Genomic DNA, 12,014 nt, shown 5'->3' with positions numbered 1-12,014 from the left:
CAACCGTCTAATTACTACACATCTGGTCTCCTTCTTATTGCCCTGAGAATTGTATTCTTTTCCTCTCATGTCCCAGACCCACACCCCTTCTCCTTAGTTCAGAATAATGTATATATCTCATTTTGCCTGTTTTGGAGTTTCTATGGATTCCCTGTATGCACGCTATTAAAGTTGATTTTCTCTTGTTAATCTGCCTCATGACAATACGATTCTTACCCCAACTAGATGGACCCTGAGAAGGAAACAAGAAATTTTGTTTCAATCAAATTGAAGTATCTATGTCCTGAATTGAGCCTCAAGATGCACCATTTTGTTAGTCCCTGGTTTAAGTATTATTCCAATCATTGTTGAGTTGTGGCTTTAAATTTTAACTGTCTGAGCCAATTTCAACATCATGTGGATTATATTTTTTCCTATGTGGCACGCATAGATCACAAAGTGTGTATGCATGAAGTGGATGCCAAGCACTCAGTAGCATGAGCTTGTGCTTCCGATTGTTCTCTTTCTACTTGATGTTGACACAGCTCAATCTTTTTGGATCATTCTAGTATCTATTTACAAGATCTTAAATTAGACTCCATCTCAGAAATTCTATGCAAACTTTTTTCTTCTTCATTCTCTCCAAAGACTCCTTGCTTTCCAATTTGGAGATCTTTTAATGGTAGTGCAATATATAACTTTTGTCCCTCTGTGGCTTGTTTTTCAACTGAGGCATAATGCATATATAGTGAAAGATAGAGATCCTAAGTGTAAAGATTGATGAATTTTGACAAATGTTTGAATTTGTGCAATTCAAAACCCATTAAAGGTGAAGATCATCTTTCACACCTGAAAATTTTCTCATGCACATTCCCAGTGAATTGCTCTGACATCACAGGCAAACACTTAATTTTGCTTATTCTCAATCTTCATATAAATACAATCATTGTGTACTTTTTTGTGAACATCTACTATTGCTCAGTATAACGTTTTTTTTTTTTTTCAGTATAACGTTTTTAAGACTAAAGTTATTGCACATATGAGTAGTTTGTGCCTCTATTGCGATTGGTCTGTTGCAGGCATATTATTATAATTTGCGTATACATTCTCCTATGAAGTGCATATTGTCTTTCTCCAGTTTAGAGTTTGAATAAAGCTCTTGTAAATACTAACATTTAAGTATTTTTCTGGACATATATTTTCACTGCTCTTGGATAAAATATTTGGAATGGATGTTCTGAGTTATAGAGTAGATGTGTGCTTAACTTAAAAAGAAATGGCCAGTTTCCTATGTGGTTGTTAAAATCCCACTAATACTATTCTTGCAAATGTTTGGTGTGGCCATTCTTTTGAATTTTAGTCATTATATTGGGTATAAAGTGGCATCTGATTTTAATTTGCTTTTCCTTCATGACTAATGATGTCGAGCTCTTTCATGTGTAAACATTCTTATATTTTTCTTTGGGAAGTGTTTTTTTCAGGTCTTTATTTGTTGTTTAATTGGATTGCTTATCTTTTTATCACTACATTATACAGTTTTCTGAGTAGGTATATGTATTGCCAATACTTTTTCCCGGTTTCTAAGTTGGTTATTTTTGTAGGAATGTCTTTCGATAAGAAGTGTTTAAGTTTAATAAAATCTAATTTATCCCTTTTATTCTTTCTGGTTAGTGCTCTTAATATCCTAAGAAATCTTTGCCTATCACAATGTCATGAAATGTTTCTCTATGTTTGCTTTTAGAAGCTTTATAATTTTAGCTTTTTTTTAAATTGGAGTTCAATTTGCCAACATATAGCATAACACCCAGTGCTCATCCGTCAAGTGCCCCCTCAGTGCCCATCACCGAGTCTCCCCAACCCCCTGCCCACTTCCCCTTCGTTCATTTCCCAGAGTTAGGAGTCTCTCATGTTCTGTCTCCCTCACTGATATTTTCACTCATTTCACCTGCACCCCGATGTTTCTAGCAGCAATGTCCACAATAGCCAAACTGCGGAAGGAGCCTCGGTGTCCATCGAAAGATGAATGGATAAAGAAGCTGTGGTCTATGTATACAATGGAATATTACTCAGCCATTAGAAGCGACAATTACCCCCCATTTGCTTCGACGTGGATGGAACTGGAGGGTATTATGCTGAGTGAAATAAGTCAATCGGAGAAGGACAAACACTATATGGTCTCATTCATTTGGGGAATATAAAAAATAATTTTAGCTTTTAAATTTAGTTCTATAAAATATGTCTATTTTTGCTAAATGCTTTAGAGATCACCATTGAAATTTCCCTTTTAACATTCAATTGCTTCAGTATCATTTGTTGGATAGATGTTTGTTTTCCCATTGACATTTTTTGGCACCTCCTTTAAACAACTGTTGATCAGATGTAGATGGATCTATTATCTTTCATTGATCTCTTTGTCTTTATGTAAATGTCACACTCTATTGATTACTGTGGCTTTATAGTAGCTCTGAAATTAGCAAGCAGAAATTTCTCAACTTTATCTTCTTCCAAATCGTTTTTGCTACTTTAGGTTTTGTGTATTTCCCATCAATTTTAAAATTGGGCTCTTTGTTTATATTTTAAAATCTTGTTTTGATTCGATTTAACACAAATCTAGAGACCAAGTTAAGGATAAGAGATACATTTGAATAATTGGGTCTTTGGGTTTTTTTAAATATTTTTTTTATTTATTCATGAGAGACAGGCAGAGACACAGGCAGAGAGAGAAGCAGGCTCCATGCAGGGAGCCCAATGTGGGACTCCATCCCTGGGCTCCAAGGACCATGGCCTGGGCTGTAGGCAGGCGCTCAACCGCTGAGCCATGGGGCGTCCCTGAATAATTGGGTCTTCTTAAACTTAAGTTCCCTCAGTAATGTTTTTGTGGTTTTCAGACTAGTGCTATGTTTTGTTTAATTTTATTTTCTAATTGTTTGTTGTTAGCATATAGACACCAGGTAGATATTTGCATTTTATCATTGTGTCCTTCAACCTTACTTAATTTGCTTATTAGATCTACTAGCTTTTTTTGTATATTCCTTTGGTTTTTCTACTTAAACAATCATATTATCTACCAATAAAGACATCTGTGTTTCCTCTAAACTTTAAGTCATTTGCTTGTGTTGTTTTTCCCTAATTGAATTTGCTAGAATCTCTAAAACAATATTGAATAAAAGTGGCAAGAGCAGAAATCCTTACCGTATTCCTGATATTAAGTGAGAGGAGTTCAATATTTCACAATTAGGTTTTGTGCTAACTATATGTTTCTCCTTCTTTTTTCTAGTTTGGTGAGAGTTTTTTTTATCATTAATGAGTGTTTAATTTTAATTCAAATACTTTTTCACATGTTAAGATGTCATATGGATTTTGTTCATTCTATTAATGTAATGTACTTGTACTGATTTTTTAAAATAATAAACCCACGTTTTGATACTGGGATAAACTTCATTATGTCTCCTCATTATACTTTTATATACTGTTGGATATAATTTCCTTGTACTTTGTTAAGGATTTTTCCAAATCTTTTCATGAGAGATAGTGGTCCATAGTTTTGTTTTGTTTTGTTTTGTTTTCTTGGAATATATTTGACTAATTTTAGTATCAGGGTTTTTCTGGCCTTACAAAATGAGGTGGGGAGTGATCTTTCCTTTTCCATATTCTGATAAATTTGTCTAAGATTGGTATTATTGTTTTATCATTGGTTAGAATCTGTAAGCAAAAACGCCCTGACCTGGTGGGGAAAGTTCACATTTTTATTTTTAAAACAAATCTAGCCTTATTCATATGTCCTATTTATTTTATCAAATCTATCTTTTACCCAAAACTAATCATGGGGGTAACAGAAGGGTCATCTAGTGCTTATTTTAAGTCCTGTCATGTGGGTCTACAAGATGTTGAGGGGGGTACCATAAATTATTTAAGACATGGATAATCAACAGTTTTAATAAATATAAATATTAAGACTAATACATCTCAATGATGGTCTTCCATCACGATAATGCCAGGAAACAGTCTACTAATTCTGCCAATATGATCACAACATTAATTTAAGATGTTGCCTTGATACGTATCTTTCTGTTTTTAAATGCATATATAGAATCCAACTGGATTATCCTTGTTCTAATGATTAGTATTTTTCAATGGATTTTACTATATTATCTAAGTAATCAAACTTATTCATAATCATTTGTTCATAGTATTTCTTTATTATCTCTTACTGTCTGGAGGATCTATAGCAACATTCCCTTTTTCATTGCTGATATCGTTTGTGTTTTTTTTCTCCTTTTTTTTGGATGGATTTTGTTAGAGATTTTTTAGTTTTATTTATCTTTTCAAAAGACCAACTTTTGGATATATTAATTTTTTCCATCGTTCTTTATTTTACTGATTTTTGGTCTTATTATTATTTCCTTTTGGTTTGAATTATTCCTTTTCTTTTTTTTTAATGTTAGGCTTAGAATATTGATTTCAAATGTTTATAATATAAACATTTAAATCTATAAATTTCCATCAAATCATGACTTTCACTATTTTCCACTAATTCTGATAAATAGTATTCTCACATCACTCACTAAAAATATTTTCTAATTTTCTTGTGAACTTTAATTTGATCTACAGAGCCCTGGATCCCACCCACAGAGTTTCTGATTCAGTAGATAGGGTTGGAGTCAGAGAATTAGCATTTCCAACAAGTTCTCACATGATGCTGATGCTGCTGCTTTGTGGACCAAAACTTGAGACATCACTGCTTTCAGGTTCTTAGTCTTAAGGTGTGGCCTTCCTGAGGTTTCTTCATTCTAGTAGTTTAAAAATCAAATTTCTCCCCAAACCTGGCTACTTCTAGCATCTCTGTTCTTTTCTCATCCTCCCAGCATTTCTTCTATGCTAGGCCTGTGGAGTCAAGCTTTATACCCCTGCTTTGTGCTTAGCCAAAGTCGGAAATATGCAGCCCTCTGAGGCTCCTTTTCTATGCAAGTCTCTCATTCCTGCTACCTTGTATCACAGAATATCAGCAGCCTCAGCAATTCCCAGATGGAACCCTGGTCTCTTTGTCCAGTGAGGCTTGGGGCCCCCTTCTTCCTGGTTCTCCACTTTGGGAAGTGCTGAGCCAGAAAACCAGGGTGAACAGGGTGAACGTGGGACTCAGCTTACCAGTTACCTTTCTTTCAGGAATTACAATCATATGCTTTGCTTTTCCAGAGCCTACAAAGAGTTGTTTCACATATTTGATCCTATTCGGTTGATTTTTTTATGCCAGGGCAGCAAATCTGATATCCATTCCTCTGCCGTGGCCAGAACTAGTAGTATATATACGTATACATCATTATTGCAACTCTTAATCCTCAACTAAGTGAAAAATATTTCGTGAAAGAGCTAGTTGCTTTTCCTCTCTCCTGTTCTCATTTTCCACTCTCCAATGCCTGCTCCAGTTATAAAACACAGCAAAATATTTAATATTTAGGACTCAATTAAATGGGACCATCAATGACTCAGAAATAACTCCCTAAATAACACATTGATTGAAACAAGATAAATGTCAGCAAACAACCTGATATAAAGAATCTATTTTTCAAGTATTCACTCATTTTTAGTTAATTAATTCAATTTATATTTATTGACCACTTACTTTTTGTCAAGCCCTGAGCTAAAGATTGGAGACTTAAACAGTGAATAAACAATTCTTTTTTACTATTTGCAAAGAGAAAAATATGAAAGAAAAATCTCATGGTGAAAAAAAGAAGACTAACTGCCAAGAATTCTCTTTGGTTGGCATCTATCTTGATGAATGCACCATGGTTTAAGATCCAGAGAACTGGATCATGTATTAGTTGTAGATATAATCAAATTCTAGGCAACTAATTTGTGATAATTGAACTCACCAGAGAATAAAGTACTTTAATCAGAATAGCAATTTCTTAAATTATACTACGATCTCTAACTACGGTGTCTGCTCTCACACCCTCAGGCCAAGACATTCTTTCATTGCACACAAGTCTATTATAATCAAGAATTGCTTTATGAGAAAGAAATCAGCACAAAGGCCATTCAGTGATAAGAATGGTTTTGGGCACCAGGTTCTGGTAATCTAATATTTCATCCTCACAGGAATAATAGCTAATATTTATTGAGTCATTACTTTTTCACAGCATTTTGAGGTGGCACATACCATTATAAATCCCTGTTTTACAAATAGAGACACTGAGGCAAAGAGAGTTTGAGTAACTAATACGTCGTAGTGGGATTTGAACATACGGAGTCTGGCTCAAGAGCTCAAATTCTCAACCCCTCAATTATAGGGGTTGAGATATAGTGCAGAGTCTATATCAAGTTCTGATACATTGATTCTTGGAAGGGGCAGTACTTGTACCGAAATTGTTTGGCAAGTCACTTCTTTCTCTCTACTTTCCTGTTTCAGTAGCTGGCTAACATCTCTTGACTAAGACATTGTGTCTTTAGATATGATAATGAATTCAACTATGTTTCAGTGAAGTTTGTCAGATGGCCTTGAATAACTCTCCTTAATCCATTATTGTTAATTAGTAGTGAGATCTCAACCAGGAACACTCTTTTTAGTGTCTGCATTCAGAAATACCATATTTGGCTTTAGCATCTTTTAAATTGTAATCTATTGCCATGCATTTAATATGGTAAGGTGTTACATTAAAAAAAATTCATTGGATCTTCTTTCCTACTTCGTTGAGGATAAATTGACCATATAGCTGTGGATTCATTTCTGGGTTTTCAGTTCTGTTCTATTGATCTATGTGTCTGTTTGTGTGCCAGTATCATACTGTTTTGATTACTATAGCTTGTAATATAACTTGAAGTCCAGAATTGTGATGTCTCTAGCTTTGCATAGACATTTTTCCAAAGAAGATGCACAGACAGCAACAGACACACGAAAAGATGCTCAACAGTACTCATCATCAGGGAGATACAAATCAAAACTATAATGAAAAATCATCTCACGACCGTCAGAATGGCTCAAATTTACAAAACAAGAACAGGTGTTGGTGAGGATGCAGGGAAGAGGGACCCGTTGCACTGTTGGTGGGAATGCAAACGGGTGCAGCCACAGTGGGAAACAGTATGGAGGTTCTTCAAAAAGTTAAAAATAGAACTACAGAACTACCCTACAATCCAGGAACTGCACTACTAGGCATTTACTCAAAGAATACAAAAATACTAATTCAAAGGGATACATGCTCCCTGATGTTTATAGCAGCACTATCTACAATTCAGAAATTATGGAAACAGTTAAAGTGTCCATCCACTGATGAATGGATAAAGAAGAGGTGGTATATACATATAATTATATATAATATAGTATAATATATATAATATATAATATAATATAATGAAATATTAGTTATATAAAAGAATGAATTGTTGCCATTTACAATGACATTGATAGAGTTAGCATTATGCTAAGCAAAATAAGTCAGAAAAAGACAAATACTATATACTTTCACTCACATGTGGAACTTAAGAAACAAAACAAATGAGCAAAAGGGAAAAAAGGAGAGAGGGAGGCAAACCAAGAAACAGACTCTTGACAATAGAGAACAAACTGACAGCTACCAGAAGTGGGGAGGGATGGGTGAAATAGGTGATGGGAATTAAGGAGGGCACTTGCTGTGATGAGCACTGGGTGTCATGTGGGAGTGTTGAATCACTGTATTTTACACCTGAAACTAATATTACACTGTATGTTAACTAACTGGAATTTAAATAAAAGCTTTTTAAATGTTCAGATTTTCATGGGTTCTCTTGAAAAAAATCAGAAAACGTAGCAATAATGGACCCACATTCCACATAGTGGCAATCTGCTAGTGCTATCCAGGCCACTATATTCATTAGCATCGCCTACCTAACAACCTCCAGCATTTTCATTAGCAATCCTTGATAGTCAGTTTAATTGGAAGGAAAGCAAATTACTGCTATCATTTCATCAAATTGTATAGATGTCTAACTTATTATTTTTAATATTCATAAAGTTGTCTGTAATTGGAGTGTCTCATTTAAACATTTTAGTATTAAGTTACATTCACATGACAATCTGTAAGATCTAAACCACTAGATCGGGGTAGCAATAGAGTCACATTTTTGTATTTTTCCCATCAATCACTTGAGTAAATGTCCTATATTCATTAGGAAATCTAGCATCAGTTCTCTCTCCTTCACTTCCCTCCTCTTTATAAAAACAGAGCAGTTCTGCTAACAGAATACTGAGAAGGGAGTTTTGAAAATGTGAACAGTTTACTTGCACCTCTAGCTTTTTAGCTGTCCCCGTTTCTCTTGCTGTCACAGGATTTCAGGCTCAAAGAGTGGATCCCCAAAGTGAGATCTGCGCCCACTGCAAACAAGCTCAGATCCCTGAAAGTGCAGAAGAGTCAACTTTGAGAGTCCTACATTTCTTCCTAACCTACACTAACAAAGTTAGCAAGAATTTGAAAAGCTATGGCAGCTTTGCACTTTTCAGAATGAGCATTCCCTTTCCCTCACAAGGCTACATACGGGGGTTTCTGTGGTACCCTAGTGAGAAGGATACAACCTGCAAACTTCCTTACAGTTGGACTTGAATCACCCTCAGCAACTCTGCTATCCTTCAGTTAGAATGGCACTTTTATTCATTGAGAAGGAATGTAACACTGAACTTCAAAGAGAAAGTGTAGACTGAGACCCCTGAACTTCCTGGAAGGTTTCCAGATCCAGGTGCAAACCTACCCACCTCTTCTCCCAGAACACAAAGCGGTATTACAAGAGGTAGTTGGTTTTTTGTTTGTTTGTTTGTTTTGTTTTTTCTCCCCTCAAAGGGCAAAAGGTACTGTGATGTTCTTCCTCAGAGAAAACTAGTCCAAGTTTATATGTTTTATGTTATTGTTATATTAGTCTAGTTGGACTGCATAACGAAATATCACAGGCTGGGTGGCTCAAGCAACAGAACTTCATTACTCTGAGCTCTGGAGGCCAGAAGTCCATACTCGATATTCTGGCAAATTCAGTTCTAGCCCTATTTGATTAGGGCCCCTCCCTAATGACTTCATTTAACCTCATTTAGATAATTCCCTAACCGCCCTATGTTTAAATAAAGTCAAATTAAGGAATAGAGCTTCAACATATTAATTTGGGGGGCACAATTCAATTCATAACAATTGCTGTTAGTGCTTTGAGACATATGAAGCTAATTTGTTCTCCATATCATAAGGAAATATGGCTGGCAGTATGATGAATTAAACTTACATTCACACAATATTTAATAAGTTTTAAAAATAAAGCATTTCCAAATCTAATTAATAAAACATTTATTAAGTATCAGTTAAGAATGAATTTCCAAAGGCCATGTAAGTAATAATTCTAAACCGTTATTGTTGTAAGTGTGTATAAAATAGCAGTACTAGTACCTACTTCCCAGAGTTACTATTTTTCCTCAACTATCCTTAGTAGATTTAATTGCTTCCCTCTCACATCACCACTGTACTTTCTGCGTAGCCCATTTCAAGCAATGATATTTTATATTATAATTGTTTTTTCTAGTCTAATCAAACTATTTGAAAGCCAGAACTGTGCCTTCTCATCTTTAAATAGTAGGCTTTATATCAGTACCTGGCAATACTCTAGGTATCTATTGAATATTTATTGTATCAAATAACAAATTAGTTATTTGATATTTGATATTTGATATTTCAAGTCAATGTGTTTTTTTAAACATGAGCAGTATATGGTAAGAAATAATGATTAGCAAACTTAAAACTATGTTTGTATCTTTTTAACACTAATAAACTATTTTTAATCTGTTATTACATAACATTCTCTTCAAATTACCAAAAATCTATATTAATCTCTGACATGATGCATTTCAAAGGGGAAAACCAGATACAAGATCTTTATTTTGGGTATTAATAATATTCAAAGTAAACACCAGGGTCTTAGGCCAACAAATGATTATTCTTAATAAAACTTTTATTCCACTTACATGAGCTTAATACATGTATCTTTAACAATTATTCTTGGATTGTTCATGAAAATCTCATAAGGCATTAAACAAAGCTAGCCATCATCTCAAGTTATTTCCCTGTTAACTATTTTTACAGCACATGCATGTTAGGCAAGTATCAAACAAAAAAAAATCACAAAATCGAAAAAACAAACCAAAACAAACCAAACCAAAACAAAACAAAAAACCCTAAAAAAAAAAAAAAGTTAAATACATGGGATTTTTGTTTTGCTGCTCTGCTTGATATACATAAAGTAATGGATATCAAACAATTCATTTTTACTGCATCTTTACTTGTACATTTGTTCTTAGGTTGCCTAAAACATTTAAATACAAATAAAAGGTGTGTAGCAAAAATAATGAAATCAAACAGCAGGCAACTGTACAAATAATGGAATGTGAACTGTTTCTGCCCTTATCCAGGGTAAATTGGGTCACAACCAAAGGAACACTTCTGCAACTGTAGTCAAAGGTGTGCACATTGAGAATGAGTATTCCACAGATACTCATGGTTCACATGTAATATCTACGGGATACCCATTTCCACTACAGCCTTGTAAGCACTCCAGACCTTAAAGTACCCACAATAACTACACCTGTATCTGGAACCAATTATCCCTTTTATTCCCCACCAGGACAAACCAATACGTAGGCAGTTTTCTTTGCTTAGACATGGAAGCAGTTTTAACACTGGCGCTTGTGAAGCCACAATGTACCAAAAGTACCATACCAAACATTTATAACTAGTATAAAAATTCCACATCCCCATATTGGCCGCCTCAAGATGAAAATGGATAACTCCGTAAATGTTAACTGGCTCTACTCCCGTAATATTCAACATAAAAACCACATGGGGAAGTATAGAAATTCAAATAGAAGTAACATACACCTGTCATAAATCATAAACAAAAAACTATTTGTGGGACAGCATGAATGACAAATGGTCTACTGTGTAAATTTTAGAATGAAGCAGACAAAAGTTGGAAGGCCGGTTAATTTTCCCCTCCTCCTGCTTCAGCTTTGTCTCCTTGAGTGTCCGATGTCCACAATGTCAAGTTGTCTCTCAGTAATTGCATTATCAGCGTGCTGTCTTCGTATGACTCTTCACTTAATGTATCAAGCTCAGCAATGGCTTCACCAAAAGCTGTCTTTGCAAGAGAGCAGGCTTTCTCCGGTGAGTTCAGAATTTTGTAATAGAGCACAGAGAAGTTAAGGGCCAGACCCCATCTGATAGGATGTGTTGGTTGCATGTCCTCTCTGCTGATTTCAAAAGCTTCTTGGTATGCTTGTTGTGACTGATCCACAATCCCTTTCCTGTCATCACCAGCAGCAACTTCGGCCAAGTAACGGTAGTAGTCTCCTTTCTTTTTTTTTTTTTTTTTTTCCCTTTCGTTTTCAAATAGAAGACTTTGCTCTCTGCTTGTGAAGCATTGGGGATCAAAAACTTTTCCAAAAGGGACATCATTGCAGAGATCTCTTAGATCGGTCTCAATGTTCTCTCTGGATTCTTGAGCCATCTGCTGTTTTTCCTCAGCACCTTCTGTCTTTTGCTCAATTCTTGAGACGACCCTCCAAGATGACCTAGGGGCTCCTACAACATTTTTATAAGCAACTGAGAGAAGATTCCTCTCCTCATTGGGTAATCCAGCTTCTTGCTCAGTTACAGACTTCATGCAGGCTGCTATGTCATCATATCGCTCAGCCTGCTCGGCCAGTTTGGCCTTCTGCACCAGCTCATTTTTATCCATGATTGGATGTTCTGTGTCCGGAGTGGGTGGCAGTGGACAGGGGCCACAAATGATTATTCTTTGTAACATTTTTTAAATGCTCTGAATTGAAGAATATTCAAATTATTTCCCTCTGTACAAATGCTTACTCATCTTTAATATTTACTTTTTTAAAAAAGATTTTATTTATTTATTCATGAGAGACATAGAGGGAGAAGCAGGCTGCATTCAGGGAGCCTGATACGGGACTCGATCCTGGGTCTCCAGGATCACACCCTGGGCTGAAGGCAGATGCTTAATGCTGAGCCACCCAGGCA

The 12,014-nt window shown here is 35.4% G+C and overlaps 1 pseudogene; it reads right to left on the bottom strand.

Moving 5' to 3' along the window:
* Window positions 1–9,930: 9,930 nt before the first annotated feature.
* LOC144281615 (14-3-3 protein zeta/delta pseudogene) lies at window positions 9,931–11,761 on the bottom strand (annotated as a pseudogene).
* Between the last annotated feature and the right edge of the window lie 253 nt (window positions 11,762–12,014).

The sequence above is a fragment of the Canis aureus genome, chromosome 13, assembly GCF_053574225.1.
Source record: "Canis aureus isolate CA01 chromosome 13, VMU_Caureus_v.1.0, whole genome shotgun sequence".
In the NCBI taxonomy this organism is placed as follows: domain Eukaryota; kingdom Metazoa; phylum Chordata; class Mammalia; order Carnivora; family Canidae; genus Canis; species Canis aureus.
The sequence above is the reverse complement of the archived record's forward strand: the minus strand, read 5'-3'. Positions and strand labels throughout refer to the sequence as shown.